This window comes from Schistocerca americana, chromosome X (genome assembly GCF_021461395.2).
Source record: "Schistocerca americana isolate TAMUIC-IGC-003095 chromosome X, iqSchAmer2.1, whole genome shotgun sequence".
In the NCBI taxonomy this organism is placed as follows: domain Eukaryota; kingdom Metazoa; phylum Arthropoda; class Insecta; order Orthoptera; family Acrididae; genus Schistocerca; species Schistocerca americana.
This window is the reverse complement of record NC_060130.1, coordinates 18,475,495-18,500,480: the sequence shown is the minus strand read 5'-3', so window position 1 is coordinate 18,500,480 and position 24,986 is coordinate 18,475,495.

Genomic DNA, 24,986 nt, shown 5'->3' with positions numbered 1-24,986 from the left:
GTGCTTTTTCTATTTAATTCCGATGCAATTTCTGTGTTTCATCGTCAATAAGAAGGTCAGAGGGATACAGTAAACTTGAAGTGAAGCATCGGAATCTATAACTAGTGTCACAGGAATGGTTCAAAACATAGTCAGTAAGAAGAGTCAGTCATTTTTTACTTGAGTCGGCATTGTGCCTTTTGTATTTAATTCCGATGCAATTTCTGTGTTTCATCGTCAATAAGAAGGTCAGATTAGTACAGTAAACCTGAAGTGAAGCATCGGAATCTATAACTAGTGTCACAGGAATGGTTCAAAACATAGCCAGTAGGAGGAGTCAGTCTTCTTATGCTTAAGTCGGCATTGTGCTTTTTCTATTTACTTCCGATGCAATTTCTATGTTTTATCATCAATAATAAGGTCAGATGGATACAGTAAACCTGAAGTGAGGCATTGGAATCTATAACTAGAGTCACAGGAATGGTTCAAAACATAGACACTAAGAAGAGTCATTCTACTTGTACTTAAGTCGGCATTGTGCCTTTTGTATTTAATTCCGATGCAATTTCTGTGTTTCATCGTCAATAAAAAGTTCCAATGGATATAGTACACCTGAAGTGAAGCATCGGAATCTATAACTAGTGTCACAGGAATGGTTCAAATCATAGACAGTAAGAAGAGTCAGTCTTCTTGTACTTAAGTCAGCATTGTGCCTTTTCTATTTAATTTCGATGCAATTTCTGTGTTTCATCGTCAATAAGAAGGTCAGAGGGATACACTAAACCGTAAGTGAAGCATCGGAATCTATTACTAGTGTCACAGGAATGGTTCAAAACATAGACAGTAGGAATAGTCAGTCTTCTTGTACTTAAGTCGGCATTGTGCATTTTGTATTTAATTCTGATGCAATTTCTGTGTTTCGTCGTGAATAAGAAGCCAAGGGATTCATTAAACCTGAAGTGAAGCATCGGAATCTATAACTAGTGTCACAGGAATTGTTCAAAACATTGACAGTAAGAAGAGTCAGTCTTCTTGTACTTAAGTCGGCATTGTGCCCTTTCTATTTAATTCCGATGCAATTTCTGTGTTTCATCGTTAATAAGAAGGTCCTAGGGATGCAGTACACCAGAAGTGAAGCGTCGGAATCTATAACTAGTGTCACAGGAATGGTTCAAACATAGACAGTAACAAGAGTCAGTCTTCTTGTACTTAAGTCGGCTATGTGCCTTTTCAATTTAGTTCCGATGCAATTTCTGTGTTTCATCGTCAATAAGAAGGTCAGAGGGATACAGTATACCTGAAGTGAAGCGTCGGAATCTATAAGTGGTGTCACAGGAATGGTTCCAAACATAGTCAGTAAGAAGAGTCAGTCATCTTGTAGTTAAATCGGCGTTGTGCCTTTCGTAAATAATTCCGATGCAATTTCGGTGTTTCATCGTCAATAAGAAGGTCCAAGGGATACAGTAAACCTGAAGTGAAGCATCGGAATCTATAAATAGTGGCACAGGATCGGTTCAAAACATAGACAGTAAGATGAGTCAGTCTTCTTGTACTTAAGTCGGCATTGTGCCTTTTCTATTTAATTCCGATGCAATTTCTGTATTTCACGTCAATACGAAGGTCAGAGGGATACAGTAAACCTGAAGTGAAGCATCGGAATCTATAACTAGTGTCACAGGAATGGTTCAAAACATAGTCAGTAAGAAGAGTCAGTCTTCTTGTACTTAAGTCGGCATTGTGCCTTTTGTATTTAATTCCGATGCAATTTCAGTGTTTCATCGTCAATAAGAAGTTCCAAGGATTACAGTAAATATGAAGTGAGGCATCGGAATCTATTACTAGTGTCACAGGGATGGTTCAAAACATAGACAGTACGAAGAGTCAGTCTTCTTCTACTTAAGTCGGCATTGTGCCTTTTGTATTTAATTCCGATGCAATTTCAGTGTTTCATCGTCAATAAGAAGTACCAAGGAATACAGTAAATATGAAGTGAGGCATCGGAATCTATAACTAGTGTCGCAGGAATGGTTCATAACATAGACAGTAAGATGAGTCAATCTTCTTGTACTTAAGTCGGCACTGTGCATTTTCTATTTAATTCCGACGTAATCTCTGTGTTTCATCGTCAATAAGAACGTCAGAGGGATACAGTAAATCTGAAGTGAAGCATCGGAATGTATAACTAGTGTCAAAGGAATGGTTCAAAACATAGACAGTAGGAAGAGTCAGTCTCCTTGTACTTGAGTCGACATTGTGCGTTTTGAATTTATTATCGATTCAATTTCGGTGTTTCATCATCAATAAGAAGGTCAGAGGGATACAGTAAACCTGAAGTGAAGCATCGGAATCTATAACTAGTGTCACAGGAATGGTTCAAGACATAGACAGCAGGAAGAGTCATTCTTCTTGTACTTAAGTCGGCATTGTGCCTTTTCTATTTAATTCCGATGCAATTTCTATGTTTCATCGTCTCTAAGAAAGTCAGAGGGATACTGTAAACCTGAAGTGAATCAATGGAATCTATAACTAGTGTCACAGGAATGGTTCAAACATAGCCAGTAGGAAGAGTCAGTCTACATGTACTTAAGTCGGCATTGTGCCATTTGAATTTAATTCCGATGCAATCTCTGTGTTTCATCGTCAATAAGAAGGTCAGAGGGATACAGTAAACCTGAAGAGAAGCATCAGAATCTATAACTAGTGTCACAGGAATGGTTCAAAACATAGACAGTAAGAAGAGTCAGTCTACTTGTACTTAAGTCGGCACTGTGCCTTTTGTATTTAACTCTGATGCAAATTCTGTGTTTCATCGTCAATAAGAAGTTCCAAGGGATATAGTACACCTGAAGTGAAGAATCGGAATCTATAACTAGTGTCACAGGAATGGTTCAAAACATAGACAGTAAGAAGAGTCAGTCTTCTGGTACTTAAGTCAGCATTGTGCCTTTTCTATTTAATTCCGATGCAATTTCTGTGTTTCATCGCCAATAAGAAGGCCAAGGGTACTGTAAACCTGAAGTGAAGCATCGGAATCTATAACTAGTGTCACAGGAATGGTTCAAAACACAGTCAGTAAGAAGAGTCAGTCTTCTTGTACTTAAGTTGGCATTGTGCATTTTCTATTTAATTACGAAACAATTTATGTGTTTCATCGTCAATAAGAAAGTCCTAGGGATGCAGTACACCTGAAGTGAAGCATCGGAATCTATAACTAGTGTCACAGGAATGGTTCAAAACGTAGACAGTAAGAAGAGTCAGTCTTCTTGTACTTAAGTCGGCTATGTGCCTTTGGTATTTAATTCCGATGCAATTTCTGAGTTTCATCGTCAATAAGAAGGTCAGAATGATACAGTAAACCTGAAGTGAATCACCGGAATCTATAAGTGGTGTCACAGGAATGGTTCCAAACATAGTCAGTAAGAAGAGTCAGTCTTCTTGTAGTTAAGTCGGCATTGTGCCTTTCGTATTCCATTCCGATGCAATTTCGGTGTTTCATCGTCTATAAGAAGGTCCAAGGGATACAGTAAACCTGAAGTGAAGCATCGGAATCTATAACTAGTGTCACAGGATCGGTTCAAAACATAGACAGTAAGAAGAGTCAATCTTCTTGTACTTAAGTCGGCATTGTGCCTTTTCTATTTAATTCCGATGCAATTTCTGTGTTTCATCATCAATAAGAAGGTCAAAGGGATACAGTAAACCTGAAGTGAGGCATCGGAGTCTATATCTAGTGTCACAGGAATGGTTCAAGCCATAGTCAGTAAGAAGAGTCAGTCTTCTTGTACTTAAGTCGGCATTGTGCCTTTTCTATTTAATTCTGATGCAATTTCAGTGTTTCATTGTCAATAAGAAGGTCAGAGGGATACAGTAAACCTGAAGTGAAGCATCGTAATCTATAACTAGTGTTACAGGAATTTTTCATAACATAGTCAGTAAGAAGAGTCAGTCTTTTTTGTACTTGAGTCGGCTTTGTGCTTTCGTATTTAATTCCGATGCAATTTCTGTGTTTCATCGTCAATAGGAAGGTCAGAGGGATACAGTAAACCTGAAGTGAAGCATCGGAATCTATAACTAGTGTCACAGGAATGGTTCAAATCATAGACAGTAGGAAAAGTCAGTCTACATGTACTTAAGTCGGCACTGTGCCTTTTGAATTTAATTCCGATGCAATTTTTGTGCTTCGTCGTCAATAAGAAGGTCCAAGGGATACAGTAAACCTGAAGTGAGGCATCGGAATCTATACTTAGTGTCACTGAAATGGTTCAAAACAGAGACAGTAAGAAGAGTCAGGCTTCTTGTACTTAAGTTTGCATTGTGCCTTTTCTATTTAATTCCGAAGCAATTTATGTGTTTCAACGTCAGTAAGAAGGTCCTAGGGATGCAGTACACCTGAAGTGAAACATCGGAATCTATAACTAGTGTCACAGGAATGGTTCAAAACATAGACAGTAAGAAGAGTCAGTCTACTTGTACTTAAGTCGGCTATGTGCCATTTCTATTTAATTCCGATGCAATTTCTGTGTTTCATCGTCAATAAGAAGGTCAGAGGGATACAGTAAACCTGAAGTGAAGCATCGGAATCTATAAGTGGTGTCACAGGAATGGTTCCAAACATAGTCAGTAAGAAAAGTCAGTCTTCTTGTAGTTTAGTTTGCATTGTGCCTTTCGTATTTAATTTCGATGCAATTTCGGTGTTTCATCGTCGACAAGAAGGTCCAAGGGATACAGTAAACCTGAAGTGAAGCATCGGAATCTATAACTAGTGTCACAGGATCGGTTCAAAACCTAGACAGTAAGAAAAGTCAGTCTTCTTGTACTTAAGTCGGCATTGTGCCTTTTCTATCTCATTCCGATGCAATTTCTGTGTTTCATCATCAATAAGAAGTTTAAAGGGATACAGTAAACCTGAAGTGAGGCATCGGAGTCTATAACTAGTGTCACAGGAATGGTTCAAAACATAGACAGTAGGAAGAGTCAGTCTTCTTGTACTTAAGTCGGCATTGTGCCTTTTGTATTTAATTCCGATGCAATTTCTGTGTTTCATCATCAATAAGAAGGTCCAAGGGATACAGTAAACCTGAAGTGAGAATTCGGAATCAATAACTAGTGTCACAGGAATGGTTCAAAACATAGTCAGTAAACAGAGTCTGTCTTCTTGTACTTAAGTCAGCATTGTGCCTTTTGTATTTAATTCCGATGCAATTTCTGTGTTTTATCGTCAATTAGAAGGTCAGAGGGATACAGTAAACCTGAAGTGAAGCATTGGAATCTATAACTAGTGTCACAGGGATGGTTCAAAACATAGACAGTAGGAAGAGTCAGTCTTCTTGTTCTTAGGTCGGCATTGTGCCTTTTGTATTTAATTCCGATGCAATTTCTGTGTTTCATCGTCAATAAGAAAGTCCAAGGGATACAGTAAACCTGAAGTGAGGCATCGGAATCTATATTTAGTGTCACAGGAATGGTTCAAAACAGAGACAGTAAGAAGAGTAAGTCTTCTTGTACTTAAGGGGATACGGAATCGGATTTTGGGTTAAAAAATCGAATTTTTTTTTATTGGCGTATTATATTCTGCCATGTTTCCTCTTTAAAATGACGTATCATACATAGCTCTACTACAATTATAACTATTTTATTTTTATATATTTGTGAGATCGGGTATTGCGCTTTAGTTATACACGTCTCTCGTGGCTGACCATGAACTTTTTGGCAGTACCTTTAAAGTGACATGAATTCAAATATCCCGGTTTCCAGCGACTATTTATACACTAGTTGCCCGAAAATGTTTCTCTCTGGTTTCCTCAAGTTACTCTTTGACTTTGTGGCGGGACTGTTTTGTAAACAGTGTGATATAAGAAAGTAGTTGTTGTTGAGTTATTTCGTATTTAGTGCTTCATTTTTCGCAGTGAAAATGCCTAGAGCTAAAGCAAAAGTATTTAAAAAGCGTGTGAACTGGCAAAAGAAAAGAAATAATGATTCATTAGCAAAGCAAAGCAGTTCATCATCATCACTGTTGGAAAATGTGAATCCACTTATTACTGATTTGCCGAACGAACTTACACCAAATGAAAACAGTGCTTCTCATAAAAAACTAAGAGATTTGGAAGAGAAATATAATTTACTTGATAGAGGGAATGAAGTTTTTGAACTCATTGATACGAATATATTGTGTGAAGCTCTTGAAAACAGTTTGTGCTGCAAAAAATGTCATGGAAACGTTTCTCTGAAAGTAGAATCCCATGTTGGCCTGGCTGCCCAGTTTAATTTAATATGCAGTGTTTGTAAATACAGCTGTAAGTTTCCAAGTTCGGTTTCAGTAACTGTAAATAATGGATACAAGAAAACTGAACTTTATAGTGTAAATATTAGGTTAGTTTATGGATTGCGAGCAATTGGTAAGGGCAAAGCAGCTGGTGATATGCTATGTGGTGTTTTAAATCTTCCAAGTGCACCTTCAAAGTTTGAAGCTTACAATTATGTACTAGGATCTGCAGTTGAAGATGTAGCACAGAAGTCAATGCAGGTTGCTGTGGAAGAAGCAGTGGAAGAAAATGACGGCAGTCGTGACCTCACAGTGGCGTTTGATGGCACGTGGCAGAAAAGGGGCCACACCTCCAACAATGGTGTTGTAACAGCAACTAGTGTTGATACTGGCAAGGTTATTGATGTTGCAATAATGTCTAAATACTGTAGGTGCACAGGCAGGCTGAAAAATGAACACAGTGATGACTGTATTGCTAATTATTATGGTAGTAGTGGTGGCATGGAGGTTGCTGGGGTGAAGAAAATTTTTCATCGCTCTTCACAGTGGTATAATGTTCGCTATGTCAAATATCTGGGAGATGGTGACTCTAAAGCATTCAAAGAAGTTTTGGAAAGCAAACCATATGGGAACAGTGTAAATATAAGCAAACTTGAATGTATAGGACATGTGCAGAAGAGAATGGGTGCCAGGCTGAGAAGGTTAAAATCAGTTATGAAAGGGAAAAAACTAGATGATGGGAAAACCTTGGATGGCAGAGGAAGATTGACTGATTCCATAATAGACCACATTCAGAACTGCTATGGCCTTGCAATCAGGCAAAATACAGGCAATCTTGAAGAAATGAGGAGAGCTATATGGGCTTTATATTTCCACACCGCATCCACGGATGAGCATCCACAACATGGTTTGTGCCCCAAAGGTGAAAACAGCTGGTGTAAATACAATAGGGGACTAACAACAGGAGAGAAATACATTCACCACCACAGTCTACCATCAGCCATCATGGCAGAAATAAAGCCCATTTTCAGAGATCTGGCTGACAGAAGTCTTCTGATGAAATGTCTTCACGGAAAAACGCAGAACCCCAACGAGTGCTTGAATAGTGTGATATGGCATCGTCTCCCAAAAACAGTGTTTGTCGGAATTAATACACTACATTTTGGTGTGTATGATGCTGTGGCAACCTTCAATCTTGGAAATATAACTAAATGCCAGGTCCTTCAAAAGTTGGGTATGTGTGTTGGTTCCCGTACGGTACGTGCTATGTTCTTTTTAGATCAGCACAGACTAAGGCATGCTGATAATATAATCAAGACATTAGCGAAAAAAGCAAGACAGGTGCAGAGGGGTGCCAAAAGAAGACTTGAAGATGATTATGAAGACTGTGAAGGGGGTATTAGCTACGGATCAGGAATGTTTTAATCTTCTTTCTCCGTTTCCTGTAAGTTTACTTTTTACTTCATCTAGGAACATTATCTCAGGTACTGGTCAACCTAGAAGTCTGAAATTTTTATGACGTAGTGACATAGGTCCCTATTACATACTGAAACAACGATTTTTTAATTACTTGATTTACAAAAGACTTAGGGGTGATAGTCTAGTAAAAAGCGATGGAAAAAATTTACTTAAAAATAAATGTACAATATCTCTGTAAGAAAATACTTTGACAATAAACTGTTGTTTCAGTATTGTTGTAACATATGAATGCACATACAGTAAAATTTTTACCTCTCTGTCTCCAGTAGTTTGTGAGAAAATGTTCCCTATAGTAGGCATATATTAACATTGCGGGGATAGGTGATTCCGTATCCCCTTAAGTCGGCATTGTGCCTTTTCTATTTAATTCCGATGAAATTTCTGTGTTTCATGGTCAATAAGAAGGTCAGAGAGATACAGTAAACCTGAAGTGAAGCATCGGAATCAATAAGTGGTGTCACAGGAATGGTTCAAAGCATAGTCAGTAAGAAGAGTCAGTCTTCTAGTACTTAAGTCGGCATTGTGCATTTCGTATTCAATTCCGACGCAATTTCGGTGTTTCATCGTCAATAAGAAGGTCCAAGGGATACAGTAAACCTGAAGTGAAGCATCGGAATCTATAACTAGTGTCACAGGAATGGTTCAAAACATAGACAGTAAGAAGAGTCAGTCTTCTTGTACTTAAGTCGGCATTGTGCCTTTTCTATTTAATTCCGATGCAATTTCTGTGTTTCATCATCAATAAGAAGGTCAGAGGGATACAGTAAACCTGAAGTGTAGCATCGGAGGCTATAACTAGTGTCACAGGAATGGTTCAAAGCATAGTCAGTAAGAAGAGTCAGTCTTCTTGTACATAAGTCGGCATTGTGCTTTTTCTATTTAATTCCGATGCAATTTCTGTGTTTCATCGTCAATAAGAGGGTCAGAGGGATACAGTAAACCTGAAGTGAAGCATCGGAATCTATAACTAGTGTCACAGGAATGGTTCAAAGCATAGTCAGTAAGAAGAGTCAGTCTTTTTTTACTTGAGTCGGCATTGTGCCTTTTGTATTTAATTCCAATGCAATTTCTGTGTTTCATCGTCAATAAGAAGGTCAGATTGATACAGTAAACCTGAAGTGAAGCATCGGAATCTATAACTAGTGTCACAGGAATGGTTCAAAACATAGCCAGTAGGAAGAGTCAGTCTTCTTATGCTTAAGTCGGCATTGTGCTTTTTCTATTTAATTGCGATGCAATTTCTGTGTTTTATCATCAATAATAAGGTCAGAGGGATACAGTAAACCTGAAGTGAGGCATTGGAATCTATAACTAGTGTCACAGGAATGGTTCAAAACATTGACAGTAGGAAGAGTCAGTCTTCTTGTACTTAAGTCGGCATTGTGCCTTTTGTATTTTATTCCGATGCAATTTCTGTGTTTTATCGTTAATAAGAAGGTCAGAGGGATACAGTAAACCTTTTCACGTACAACTCTCTCGCGGATTGTAGAATTGTTGCTCTTTGGTTTATTTATTCTCTTTGTAACAACACATTTACGAAAAGAGTTACGTGAAATACTTTTAGCAATGCTGTGCTTTGCTTTTGTTTATCATCATTACCCTTTAGCGGAATAAAATTTATATATGGAAGTCTTATTCTTCTGTATCTGGCCTACAATTTAGGGAACGATTTTTCGTAACTGCAGCTCATGCTAAGAATCAATATACCTTCCCTACTTCATAGTGATTAAAAGTTGAAATTACTTTGTTATGAGCACTGATGTTACAGTCCGTGTGATCGTTCAAAAACACAAGTTCGCAGTGGATTTTATTTCTCGTTAAAATGCTATTTCATACTACGACTAGCCCAAGAACATGAGACTCTCATTAAAAAATACGTTGTCACTATAAAGTTTGCCAGATCAGAACGGAGCACAGCAAGATTCCTATCAGATTCTGAAGGTACATTAAATTATTTGCACTGTAAATTATATCCTATCAGCAGCCCGCGTCAATCTGCAACACATCATAAAATCTGCTGATCTTCACTGCCAGTCTGGGAGCTAAAAGAAATAATATTATTTTACTATTATTTTACCGCTTCCTTGCGGTATGTTCGACTATATTGTAAGTCGTTTAAATACGCCGCGGCAGCGGCTCTTCGTTCTCCACGCAGCTCAGCACCACAGATAATATTTATATAACTGAAAAATGTCTCAACAGGATGGGATAATATGCAAGCAAGCTTAACAATAAATAATACAAGTTTTCATTTAAACAACTCTATTAAAACCTTTAAATATCTCAGTGATTACAGACCTTTGTGAATTCACACGTAATGGCGTACATTTCTTAGTCTCGACAAAAGAATGCTACACTAGCGTTCGCTACTACGACACAGGATATCTTACTCGTTCGACTCCCAGATGAAGAAGACAAAGAAATTGCTATTCGTCACATATTATATACTAGTTACTTATTTTAATCTTTGTTCGACATTTATCGTCTGTGGCGGTTTCATTACTCGCCGACGCAGATATTCTCAAAAATAAATAATAAAAAAAAATACATAATTTTATACAATAACACAATATGATACATATAATTTTCTCATTGCTACATAATATGTTGTTTTTGTTTCTTACTAGACGTTACAATGCCCCCTGGCAGCAATTGACTAACGTTAAGAATGTTCGGCAATATGCTGCCACTGACGTCTGTTTGGTTATTGTCTGTTACCTTGGTTAGAACATTCACTTTAAACTTCTTAGTTCTTTTACACTGTAGGTTTAATTACACTTTTTATACTGTTCTTACACTTTGCGAGGTGACCATAAACCTAGTCCCAGGGTCATTACATTTATCTGGCTCCCCCATTCGGGCTACGTGCGATCAGAAAACCTGGGAAAACTGCGCCGGAGCCATAGTCATCTAGCCTGGTTTGTTTTAATACCCAGTTTGATCACAAAAAGTTCAGATTCTATCCAATGTTCACATATAACAAAGGCTATATGTGAGAGCATGTTAAACCTTTAGTCTCATTGTTACCCATATAATATTTGTGTTTTGGATTGTAATGAAAGTCACTTATTACACATTTTTACAGTAGTATCATGAATCTTCCTTGCATTTAGTCGCGACAATTGGTTTAAAATGTCTAGCATTCATGCGAGTATACTTCATTAACATGACGAAAACATATTATATCTATATATCACTGAACCAATGAATACTTTGGGTCCGTATTGAATAACTCAAGAAAAAAAAACAAATGTTTGTCACGTCATTTCGTGTCCACTAAACCCTATTCATGTTAGTGCATTAAACACATATTTGGTAGTTCATTTGAATGACAACAATGTTGTACGGAGCTGGCGGCGCGAAGCAATTGTTGAGTCGCGTCGTCTGGAACGCCGCGTGCCGACGGCCGCTGGGTTCGACGACCTGCTCTCAGTAACAGCGACGTCGTGCTGACGTGGCGCCCAAGCAGTCGCGAACCGCGGCGAACCATTCGCCGATGTCGGTGAGTGGCAGTGGTTTACCGCGACCGGCTGGCTGGCGGCACGGCACTCGTCTCGGCTTCTCCACATGGCTCCCCGTTGTAGCGCATGAAACAAACATTCCACAACGGTGTACTGCCTTTAAGGACACAGATTACTAGCTGTGGAAGAAGATGCAACTTGTTAAAAGCGATTATTGTTCAGTAAGCCGTCGCTTCACTGGTATGCACAGGATGGTTTGGCGTGATAACAGGTTTCTTGTGGCATTGTGACACTGGTATTCAAGGTTCGTCACACGCACATTGTACTACACATTTTCACTCACTCCACGGTTGGTACACTGCCAGAGCGTCTTTCAACACGTGAAAATGTTTCGTAACACACATACTACATGTCCCCGTCGAGCTAGGTTCGTTTAACTCGACTCCGAACGGATCAATAACTACTGTTTTTATGCACTGTCTATTGTTCGTTGAGCACTGCACTAGGACAGTCTGTCACTCAACACTAGACTTATCGACGTATATATTGGTGCAGATACAACAGTCATTTTCTGTCCCTGCTACACACAATATTCCGTCCTTTCCTCCATTGTTTATGCACACAGTTTATTTTTTAATACCTTTTAACTGTTCTTCGCATACTCACTCTCATCTACATGGCATCTATTTGTTTTTACCTTATCACAACACACTTTTCATATTGTTACTAGGCGTATATAGCCCTTTTGTGAAATTTTTAAATTTTCTTATCAGTGTAGCTTGCCTGGTTATCACCCATCTATCAAACAGATTTTACCATGTGCATGACAGCTTGACTTGGGCATATTGATCAATAAATACTTCATTTAGCACTAGCATTATTTTTAATGATTTTTCCTATATGACTACAGTGTAGGTTCCACATTGGTTGACTTAATTCGCGTATCGCGTAATGAATATTCAAGGGCGTGTACCAAGTACACAGGCTTCAATTGAAGCATTGTTATATACAAAGCGGATTTTCCACGGAACGGGCTTGTTTTTTGATTAGCTTATGCTCCAGTGTCGTTCTCATATCACTACTGGCAGCAAACATCACATAATTGTTGCATATTACAGAGTCCATGTTTGGCTAGTCAAGACTCTCTCTCTCAGGGTTCCTTATCCTAATACAATTACAACAGTTACCTTACTATATTAGATTGCATCATTAATTGCACTTACATACTACACATAGAAAATGGTTCAAGAAATTAATCCTTTGTATAATGATTCAAGAAATTAATCCTCACTTTATCAACAAGAAGATTGTTCGTTGCTTAATGAGCCTATAATTTTTAAATGGCTCTAATTGTCTGTAAACAAAATCTTTCCTGTGTAAGCTATTGCCTACTTTCTGAATCCACTTCCTCCAAGTTTCATTACACACAAATTTCTTTCTTAATACTAACATACTTATATTCTAAAACACAATTAAAATCTTCTTACAACTATTACTCTTTATATGTGATATGTCACTGAATAAATAACTTCACATCTTTACGTGGATACAATCCTTTGATCTTCCCCGTATGGGGATGTGCTAACAAATAGCTACATTCGTGTGGCACGCTTATTACTTCAAAAGGCCCTGAATATAGCAATTGCCACTTACTATTCTGTTTTAAGGTGGCTGAGGATTTAGTGTGGTTACGAATAAGTACTAGATCTCCTACATTATATTTCTGTTCGTTAGTTACACCTCGGTCGTACTTCCTTTTCCTCTTTGCCGCACAGCTGGTTAGTCTGTTCCATATCTTTTTCATCTTTTCCTCCCTTGTTTCTGCCTTGACTGGTAGTCTCGGCAAAGGCGTGAGCCATTCATTCGGTGTCTCATTAAATCCCTTCAATATCTCTACCGGTGGATAGCCTGTACTTGAATGGGGTGTTAAATTGTGTATTTCTACAAATTTCGGTACTAGCCCTGGCCATTTTGTATGTCGGTTCCCTATGTAGATTCTAAGGAACTTATTCAATTCTCTGAATATTCTTTCAACTAGACTGGCTTCGGGATGGAACCGGGATACCAGAATATGCTGTATATTTTGTTCCTGTAGGTAATTTTTCCAAGTTCGACCCATGAAATAAGAAGCATTATCAGTCGTTATGGCTTTGGGTTTTCCCACTTGGGGCAAGTATTCTTGACTGATCCGCCTGACCATGGTTTTGGCAGTAGCTGATTTTATGCAATAAATTGCCAAGTATTTGGAAAAAATATCGTACATGGCCAGTATATATTTCATACCTCCTCTGGCCATGGGATAAGGACCGGCTACATCCACAGATACTATTTGAAGCGGCCTGAGTGGAACTATGGGATGTAGCTCAAACTTAGTGGATCTATTATAATGTTTTGCTTTTTGACATATCACGCAAGTTCTAACTGTTGCCTGAATCTGGTGTTTCATACGAGGAAAGTAGCAGTATCTCGCCATGATCTCTGCACACTTTCCAATCCCTGCATGGAGCCATGCCAAGTGCGTGTGCCATATCATAACTTTTACCGACTGGTTAGGTATACATACCGCCCAGAAGTCTTCTTTCGTATTACGTTTATGATACAAAATATGGTTCACTATTTTAAAACCTTGCTCATCTCTATTGTTAACACCCTCTTCAATATTACTAATGATTTTTTTCCACATCGGATCTGCCCTTTGTAATTGGCACAGGTTTTTACATATATATAAAAAATCCTTCATGTAAGTATTGTCACGCACTAACAGCACTTTATACTCCGCGGATTGCTCTAACATTTCTGCTAAATCCGGTAATCCTACCGGCAGTCGCGACAGAGCATCCGCTATTACGTTATCTTGGCCTTTTATGTACATAATCTTTATCCGGTATTCTTGTAAGACAAGCATCCATCTCCTCAGTCTGGTATGGAATAGTTTGCATGACATCAAAAAACTTAACGCCTGGTGGTCACTATACACTTTAATCTCCTTCCCTTGTAAACAATAATTAAACTTTTTCACAGCCCAGACTACTGCAAGTGCTTCCAGTTCGGTTGCCGAGTAGGCTCTCTCGCAGCTAGGTAAAGTCCTACTGGCGAAGCCGATAATCTTTATTGTTGTCGGGTCGTTTCCTTCCTCCCACTGAAATAAGCACGCTCCCAGGCCATAGGAACATGTATCCGTCGCAAGACAAAAATCTTTTGACAGATCTGGGTGCTGCAAAATATTTGCATTCAGTAGGGCGGTTTTAATCGCTTCAAAAGCTTGTTGACATTTGTCAGTCCAAACCCACTGCACACTTTTTCGTAGCAGATTTAGTAGCGACGCGTCATTTAACAACTGATTGGGCACGAACCTTCTGAAAAAAGACGTGAGCCCAAGGAATGCTTTCAATTGCCTCTTAGTGCGGGGGCTTGGAAATTCTCGGATCGCCTCTAGTTGTTTGTTGTCTGGGCGTATACCAAGTGGTGTAATAAGATGGCCTAAAAATTTAATTTTATTTCGTCCAAATTTTGACTTTTCTAGGTTTGCTGTCACACCTGCTTGCTTAAATCTCTCTAGTACTCTACGCAACAATTCCATATGTTCGTCCCAAGTAGCAGTAGCGATTACCAGATCATCAACATATACAGTGATTTTTTCTAATAAGTCTGGACCCAGTACCGTGTCTAGTGCAGTAATAAACACTCCAGCACTCACATTCAATCCGAAGGGAAGTACCTTGAATTGGTAACTCCGCCCTCCGAATATGAAAGCTGTGTACTTCCTGGATTCCGGTGTAAGGGGAATTTGCCAATATGAACTTTTCAGATCGACCGAGGTCAAGTACTGTGCTCCATGAAATTTTTGTATCTGCTCATCTAAATTCTCAGGGCGAGTCCGGACAGGTATGATAATTTTGTTAATGTCCCTCGCATCTAACACTAGCCTGATTTTTCCATTGGCTTTCGCCACTGCTACAAGAGGACTACTGTATGGAGAGAAGGAGGGCTCAATGATATCCCACTCTAACATCTTCCGAATCTCTTTAGCTACTAATTCCCTCCTCGACCAAGGGATGGAGTAAGTTGCGCGACAGTATGTTTTGTGGGGCATCACCTCTATGTGATAGTGGTACCCTTTGACTATTCCAGGTCGGTCGGTAAATACCATAGTGTATTCCGATAGCAGCTGCGTCAACTGTTGCTTTTGTTTACCACTTAAACCTTCAGATTCCTGCACTTTGGTTTGAAATGCCTCAACATTTGTTTCAAAATTTCGATCCTCTAAATTCGGGTAATAGAGGTCTGCTGCATGTGACAAATCATCAAGGTGTAGTACCCAAGGGTTCCTATCCTTGATATTGATTCGATTACAACGCGGCACAAGTACCTCCTTCGATTTCATCATAGATAACTCAATCCTCCCACCCCTATTAACTATGCTTAATTTCCCCAAGGAGAGGTCGATCAATGCGTCCCTCTCACGGAGAAAATCTACTCCCAGAATGCAGGCCACCTTCAATCCTTTAACAACGAGGAACGAGCTCACTATGGCTTCGCCCTCCTTACAAATCTCCACCTGCACCTGGTACTTAACTGATTGGCTCTGTGCACCAATGGCTCCAGACACCTTACAATTATTAACCGGGAAAGTCGGAATGCTATGTCCTTTTCCCAGTGCCTTAAATAACTCCATACTCATTACACTTACTGAGGCACCTGTGTCGATGATTATATTCACTGCAACATCATTGATTTTCGCTTCGATAATAGCTTGCACATTTTCGTTATTATCTTTCTTACATTCGTGTGGTTCATTCAGTAGATCTTTATCCATACTGACACCATCGTTGTATCGCAGCATACGTATCCCAGGTATATTATTATCACTCGTGTTGCTCTCACTCCATCCCTCGGCCATCGATGGAGAGCATATCGAGGCCGATTCTAGTTTGTTGGATTAGTTGCTTGTGAAGTACTTGGAAGGCTATTGTCCGCGACCTCCACTATATGTACACTCTGATTTGTCGGCCGCCACGGCTGCGCAATAGGCGCGTTTTGCGGCGGTGGTCTATTGTTGTCATACCGGTCATTACCCTGTCACTCTGGGCTTCTTCGCTGATTTTGCTGCCAATTTTGATTACTATCACTATAATTGCTCTGCCACTGACCTCGCGCATTTTTCCAGCGGTTGGTCCCTGACATTCCAGATTCGTACCGGTCGTCAAATCGACGCCTTTTGTTATAAGTTGTTTGTCCATACCCGTTCTGGCCTCTACCATTACTACCATTTTGCGAATGTTCTTGCCGCTTGTTACCACCCCCACCATTTCCATGGTTGTGGTTTTGTGCACTACTATTTCTGTCATGTTTACATCCTGACCCATTATTCCGCGAGTGATCACACGCTGATTTTGCGTCTTCCTGTATCAAGTCTATAGAATCTAGAATAGACAGGAAGTTTTCCATATCGCTTTCTGGTACGTGTATTAATTTCTCTTTGATATGAATGGGTAAATGTGATTTTAGTAGTCTTATTATGTCTCTTGGTGATATAGGGTCGTCCCAGTAGCGTGTTTTGTTTATATATTTTTCAAAATACCGTCTCAAATTCCCCAGACGAGGTGAGTACGGTTCGGGATTATATACTTCTTTTCTTAGCCGCTCTTGTATACAAGGCGACCAATATTTCGATAGAAATGCCCTTTCGAACTGTTCATATGTCATGCAGCTGTCTGCTACTTCTGTAGCCCACAACGCTGCATCACCTTCAGCGTACGACATTACGTATTGAATTTTCTGTGTTTCGTTCCACACACTGGGCAAGATATTTTTAAAGCTTTTTATGAATACTACTGGGTGTACTGATTTCCGTTCAGTAGTAAACGTTTGAAATTGTCTATTTTTGATTAAACTTTCTTCCACTAATATTTTTGAACTACATGGTTTTGCTCCTTGGACATATGCTGTGTGCTCCGAACCGAAGCTACAGCTCTTCGCACTATCGACTACAGATTCCCCATTGTTGTATCGCGTATAAGTTTGTGCGTTGCCGAAACCATGGGCTGTTGGCGACAGAGGTTCCTGTTCCAAATGTTTTCTGCTTTGTGCTAAACCCTTCTCCAGGTCGGATATCCGTTTGTTCATATTCACTTGCCACTGCGGAATATCCTCACAAAGTATTTGTTTGATGGTTTGCACGTCGTTCTGTACCTGACTATTCACTGCGGTACTGAACGATTCGGAGCCTCTATTTGCTATGGCTGCTTGTACTTTGGAATTAATGTTCTTGTCAATCTCACACTCCTTCACTTCTAGCCATGAGTTGAATTCTGTTTCAATTTTAGTTGCTTGTTCGTTCCACTTCTGCTCTACAAGCTGCGTGGAATCTATTTCTAGCTTTTCTACTCGATTGGCTAATACACCTATTTCGTCTACCCTGTTAGTGTTTGCTACTTGCAGGTTGTTGACCTGTTCAGTCAGCTCCTGCACGGCCTTAGGTATCGACTCATAATTCTGTTTCATATCTGCAATCTCTTTTTTCATGTTTTCTAACGATTGCACAAGTTGCTGGTCCCGCTCAGCTTGCCGGCGATCTCGCTCAGCTTGCTGGCGGTCTCGCTCGACTTGCTGTTGCGCAAATTCTGCCTGGTAATTCAGCACGCGCTCTAATATAGCCTGAAGCGAATACCCACCAGGCAGATTACCACTCTCTGGTTCCTGCTTTTCTGGTGGTGGTACAACTTCTTTCTCTACATCCCCTTGAGGACTAGTGGGCGGTGGCACCACTTCCTGTGCCCCTGCCCCCACATTCTCACATGTTATATCCTCAAAGAGAGTACTAGTACTACTTGAGGTATCCGGTTCCACATTTCCTGCACTAACTAATTGTTGTTCCTCAGTATCCATATTGCTCGGACGTTGACTACGCAACTTAACCATATTCATAAATTGCTTACTAAACCACAAAGTCTGACAGTTTTGCCCCTTGCACACAAAATACGTTAATTTATCTACATTAACTGCACACTAAAAATTACTATCTACCATCGACTTTGTCCTGTCACAAACACTAACATCAAACTACGCACAATATGCACACCACTAGCGAAATGAGATCACTTCACTGGAGCTCGACTTCTACAAACAGGACAACTACACTGTAGTCTTACCTTTAGTTTATCTTATCTCGGGGTTCGGCTGCCCCCGGATTACGTAGTCGTTACAGCTTCTCAGTACTATCAGGATCGTCTTCTCAGACTCGTTTGCAGTAGTACGTTTTGTCATGAAAGAGTGTTTACACATTCATTAATACATAGCATTGATCATGATATACATACATACATTTATCACTAAATACATATATATCCACACATACATAACAATCAACACTGAAAGAAAAATACATAAAATTTTATATTTGTGGCCACTGCAAATTCGGGCCCCACGTTGGGCGACAGTTTCACGTTTTTTATTCTCTTTGTAACAACACATTTACGAAAAGAGTTACGTGAAATACTTTTAGCAATGCTGTGCTTTGCTTTTCTTTATCATCATTACCCTTTAGCGGAATAAAATGTATATATGGAAGTCTTATTGTTCTGTATCTGGCCTACAATTTAAGGAACGATTTTTCGTAACTGCAACTCATGCTAAGAATCAATATATCTTCCCTACTTCATAGTGATTAAAAGTTGAAATTACTTTGTTATGAGCACTGATGTTACAGTCCGTGTGATCGTTCAAAAACACAAGTTCGCAGTGGATTTTATTTCTCGTTAAAATGCTATTTCATACCACGACTAGCCCAAGAACATGAGACTCTCATTAAAAAATACGTTGTCACTATAAAGTTTGCCAGATCAGAACGGAGCACAGCAAGATTCCTATCAGATTCTGAAGGTACATTAAATTATTTGCACTGTAAATTATATCCTATCAGCAGCCCGCGTCAATCTGCAACACATCATAAAATCTGCTGATCTTCACTGCCAGTCTGGGAGCTAAAAGAAATACTATTATTTTACTATTATTTTACCGCTTCCTTGCGGTATGCTCGACTATATTGTAAGTCGTTTAAATACGCCGCGGCAGCGGCTCTTCGTTCTCCACGCAGCTCAGCACCACAGATAATATTTATATAACTGAAAAATGTCTCAACAGGATGGTATAATATGCAAGCAAGCTTAACAATAAATAATACAAGTTTTCATTTAAACAACTCTATTAAAACCTTTAAATATCTCAGTGATTACAGACCTTTGTGAATTCAGACGTAATGCCGTACATTTCTTAGTCTCGACAAAAGATTGCTACACTAGCGTTCGCTACTACGACACAGGATATCTTACTCGTTCGACTCCCAGATGAAGAAGACAAAGAAATTGCTATTCGTCACGTATTATATACTAGTTACTTATTTTAATCTTTGTTCGACATTTATCGTCTATGGCGGTTTCATTACTCGCCGACGCAGATATTCTCAAAAATAAATAATAAAAAAAAATACATAATTTTATACAATAACACGATATGATACATATAATTTTCTCGTTACTACATAATATGTTGTTTTTGTTTCTTACTAGACGTTACAACCTGAAGTGAAGCATCGGAATCTATAACTAGTGTCACAGGGGTGGTTCAAAACATAGACAGTAGGAAGAGTCAGTCTCCTTGTACTTAAGTCGGAATTGTGCCTTCTGTATTCAATTCCGATGCAATTTCGGTGTTTCATCGTCAATAAGAATGTCCAAGGGATACAGTAAACCTGAAGTGAAACATCGGAAACTATAACTAGTGTCACAGGAATGGTTCAAAACATAGACAGTAAGAAGAGTCAGTCTTCTTGTACTTAAGTCAGCATTATGCCTTTTCTATTTAATTCCGATGCAATTTCTGTGTTTCATCGTCAATAAGAAGGTCAGAGGGATACAGTAAACCTGAAGTGTAGCATCAGAGGCTATAACTAGTGTCATAGGAATGGTTCAAAGCATAGTCAGTAAGAAGAGTCAGTCTTCTTGTACTTAAGTCGGCATTGTACTTTTTCTATTTAATTCTGATTCAATATCTGTGTTTCATCGTCAATAAGAAGGTCAGAGGGATATTGTAAACCTGAAGTGAAGCATCGGAATCTATAACTAGTGTCACAGGAATGCTTCAAAACATAGATAATAGGAAGAGTCAGTCTTCTTGTACTTAAGTCGGCATTGTGCCTTTTGTATTTAATTCCGATGCAATTTCTGTGTGTTATCGTCAATAAGAAGGTCAGAGGGATACAGTAAACCTGAAGTGAAGAATCGGAATCTATAACTAGTGTCACAGGGATGGTTCAAAACAGAGACAGTAGGGAGAGTCAGTCTTCTTGTTCTTAAGTCGGCATTGTGCATTTTCGTTTAAATTCCGATGCAATTTCTGTGTTGCATCGTCAATAAGAAAGTCCAAGGGATACAGTAAACCTGAAATGAGGCATCGGAATCTATAACTAGTGTCACAGGAATGGTTCAAAACAGAGACAGTAAGAAGAGTCAGTCTTCTTGTACTTAAGTTGGCATTGTGCCTTTTCTATTTAATTCCGGTGCAATTTCTGTGTTTCATCATCAATAAGAAGGTCAGAGGGATACAGTAAACCTTAAGGGTAGCATCGGAGGCTATAACTAGTGTCACAGGAATGGTTGAAAGCATAGTCAGTAAGAAGAGTCAGTATTCTTGTACTTAAGTCGGCATTGTGCTTTTTCTATTTAATTCCGATGCAATTTCTGTGTTACATCGTCAATAAGAAGGTCAGAGGGATACAGTAAACCTGACGTGATGCATCGGAATCTATAACTAGTGTCACAGGAATGGTTCAAAACATAGTCTGTAAGAAGAGTCAGTCTTTTTTTAATTGAGTCGGCATTGTGCCTTTTGTATTTAATTCCGATGCAATTTCTGTGTTTCATCGTCAATAAGAAGGTCAGAGGGATACAGTAAACCTGAAGTGAAGCATCGGAATCTATAACTAGTGTCACAGGAATGGTTCAAAATATAGGCAGTAGGAATAGTCAGTCTTCTTATACTTAAGTCGGCATTGTGCTTTTTCTATTTAATTCCGATGCAATTTCTGTGTTTCATCATCAATAATAAGGTCAGAGGATACAGGAAACCTGAAGTGCAGTATTGGAATCTATAACTAGTGTCACAGGAATGGTTCAAAACATTGACAGTAGGAAGAGTCAGTCTTCTTGTACTTAAGTCGGCATTGAGCCTTTTGTATTCAATTCCGATGCAATTTCTGTGTTTCATCGTCAATAAGAAAGTCCAAGGGATACAGTGAACCTGAAGTGAGGCATCGGAATCTATAACTAGTGTCAAAGGAATGATTCAAAACGTAGACAGTAGGAAGAGTCAGTCTTCTTGTACTTAAGTCGGCATTGTCCCTTTTCTATTTAAAACCGAAGCAATTTAAGTGTTTCATCGTCAATAAGAAGGTCCAAGGGATGCAGTACACCCGAAGTGAAGCATCGGAATCTATTACCAGTGTCACAGGAATGGTTCAAATTATAGACAGTAAGAAGAGTCAGTCTTCTTGTACTTAAGTCGGCATTGTGCCTTTTTCTATTTAATTCTGATGCAATTTCTGCGTTTCATCATCAATAATAACGTTAGAGGGATACAGTAAACCTGAAGTGAAGCATTAGAATCTATAACCAGTGTCACAGGCATGGTTCAAAGCATAGGCGGTAGGAAGAGTCAGTCTTCTTGTACTTAAGTCGACATTGTGCCTTTGTATTTAATTCCGATGCAATTTCTGTGTTTCATCGTTAATAAGAAGGTTAAAGGGATACAGTAAACATATAGTGAAGCATCGGAATCTAAAACTTGTCTCACAGGAAATGTTCAAATCATAGTCATTAAGAAGAGACAGTCTTCTTGTACTTAAGTCGGCATTGTGCCTTTTCTATTTAATTCCGATACAATTTCAGTGTTTCATCATCAATAAGAACGCCTGAGGGATACAGTAAACCTGAAGTGTAGCATCGGAGGCTATAACTAGTGTCACAGGAATGGTTCAAAGCATTGACAGTAAGAAGAGTAAGTCTTCTTGTACTTAAGTCGGCATTGTGCCTTTTCTATTTAATTCCGATGCAATTTCTGGGTTTCATCGTCAATAAGAAGATAAGAGGGATACAGTAAAACTGAAGTGAAGCATCGGAATCAATATGTGATGTCACAAGACTGGTTCAAGACATAGTCAGTAAGAAGAGTCAGTCTTCTTGTACTTAGGTCGGCATTGTGCATTTCGTATTCAATTCCGATGCAATTTCGGTGTTTCATCGTCAATAAGAAGATCCAAGTGATACAGTAAATCTGAAGCGAAGCATCGGATTCTATAACTAGTGTCACAGGAATGGTTCAAAACATAGACAGTAAGAAGAGTCAGTCTTCTTGTACTTAAGTCGGCATTGTGCCTTTTCTATTTAATTCCGATACAATTTCAGTGTTTCATCATCAATAAGAACGCCTGAGGGATACAGTAAAACTGAAGTGTAGCATCGGAGGCTATAACTAGTGTCACAGGAATGGTTCAAAGCATTGACAGTAAGAAGAGTCAGTCTTCTTGTACTTAAGTCGGCATTGTGCTTTTTCTATTTAATTCCGATGCAATATCTGAGTTTCATCGTCAATAAGAAGGTCAGAGGGATACAGTAAACCTGAAGTGAAGCATCGGAATCTATAACTAGTGTCACAGGAATGGTTCAAAACATAGATAGTAGGAAGAGTCAGTCTTCTTGTACTTAAGTCGGCATTGTGCCGATTGTACTTAATTCCGATGCAATTTCTGTGTTTCATCGTCAATAAGAAGGTCAGAGGGATACAGTAAACCTGAAGTGAAGCATCAGAATCTATAACTAGTGTCACAGGAATGTTTCAAAACATAGTCAGTAAGAGGAGTCGGTCTTCTTGTACTTAAGTCGGCATTGTGCCTTTTGTATTTAATTCCGATGCAATTTCTGTGTTTCATTGTCAATAAGAAGGTCCGAGGGATACAGTAAACATATAGTGAAGCATCGGAATCTAAACTTGTCTCACAGGAAATGTTCAAAACATAGTCATTAAGAAGAGTCAGTCTTCTTGTACTTAAATCGGCATTGTGCCTTTTCTATTTAATTCCGATGCAATTTCTGTGTTTCGTCGTCAATAGGAAGGTACAAGTAATACAGTAAACCTGAAGTGAAGCATCGGAATCTAAAACCGGTCTCACAGGAAAGGTTCAAAACATAGAGAGTAACAAGAGCCAGTCATCTTGTATTTGAGTCGGCATTGTGCCTTTTGTATTTAATTCCGATGCAATTTATGTGTTTTATCGTCAATAAGAAGGTCAGAGGATACAGTGAACCTGAACTGAAGCATCGGAATCTATAACTAGTGTCACAGGGATGGTTCAAAACATAGACAGTACGAAGAGTCAGTCTTCTTCTACTTAAGGCGGCATTGTGCCTTTTGTATTTAATTCCGATGCAATTTCTGTTTTTCATCGTCAATACGAAAGTCCAAGGGATACAGTAAACCTGAAGTGAGGCATCGGAATCTATAACTAGTGTCACAGGAATGGTTCAAAACAGAGACAGTAAGAAGAGCCAGTCTTCCTGTACTTAGGTCGGCATTGTGCCTTTTCTATTTAATTCCGATGCAATTTCTGTGTTTCATCGTCAATAAGAAGGTCAGAGGGATACAGTAAACCTAAAGTGAGGCTCGGTATCGATAAGTGGTTCCACACGAATTGTTCAAAACATAGTCAGTAAGAAGAATCAGTCTTCTTGTACTTAATTCGGCATGGTGCATTTCGTATTCAATTCCGATGCAATTTCGGTGTTTCATCGTCAAAAATAAGGTCCAAGGGATACAGTAAACCTGAAGTGAAGCATCGGAATCTATAACTAGTGTCACAGGAATGGTTAAAAAATAGACAGTAAGAAGAGTCAGTCTTCTTGTACTTAAGTCGGCATTGTGCCTTTTCTATTTAATTTTGATGCAATTTCTGTGTTTCATCATCAATAAGAAGGTCAGAGGTATACAGTAAACCTGAAGTGTAGCATCGGAGGCTATAACTAGTGTCACAGGAATGGTTCAAAGCAAAGTCAGTAAGAAGAGTCAGTTTTCTTGTACTTAAGTCGGCATTGTGCTTTTTCTATTTAATTCCGATGCAATTTCTGTGTTACATCGTCAATAAGAAGGTCAGAGGGATACAGTAAACCTGACGTGATGCATCGGAATCTATAACTAGTGTCACAGGAATGGTTCAAAACATAGTCAGTAAGAAGAGTCAGTCTTTTTTTAATTGAGTCGGCATTGTGCCTTTTGTATTCAATTCTGATGCAATTTCTGTGTTTCATCGTCAATAAGAAGGTCAGAGGGATACAGTAAACCTGAAGTGAAGCATCGGAATCTATAACTAGTGTCACAGGAATAGTTCAAAAGATAGGCAGTAGGAATAGTCAGTCTTCTTATACTTAAGTCGGCATTGTGCTTTTTCTATTTAATTCCGATGCAATTTCTGTGTTTCACCATCAATAATAAGGTCAGAGGATACAGTAAACCTGAAGAGCAGTATTGGAATCTATAACTAGTGTCACAGGAATGGTTCAAAACATTGACAGTAGGAAGAGTCAGTCTTCTTGTACTTAAGTCGGCATTGAGCCTTTTGTATTTAATTCCGATGCAATTTCTGTGTTTCATCATAAATAAGAAGGTCCAAGGGATACAGTAAACCTGAAGTGAGAATTCGGAATCGATAACTAGTGTCACAGGAACAGTTCAAAACATAGTCAGTAAGAAGAGTCAGT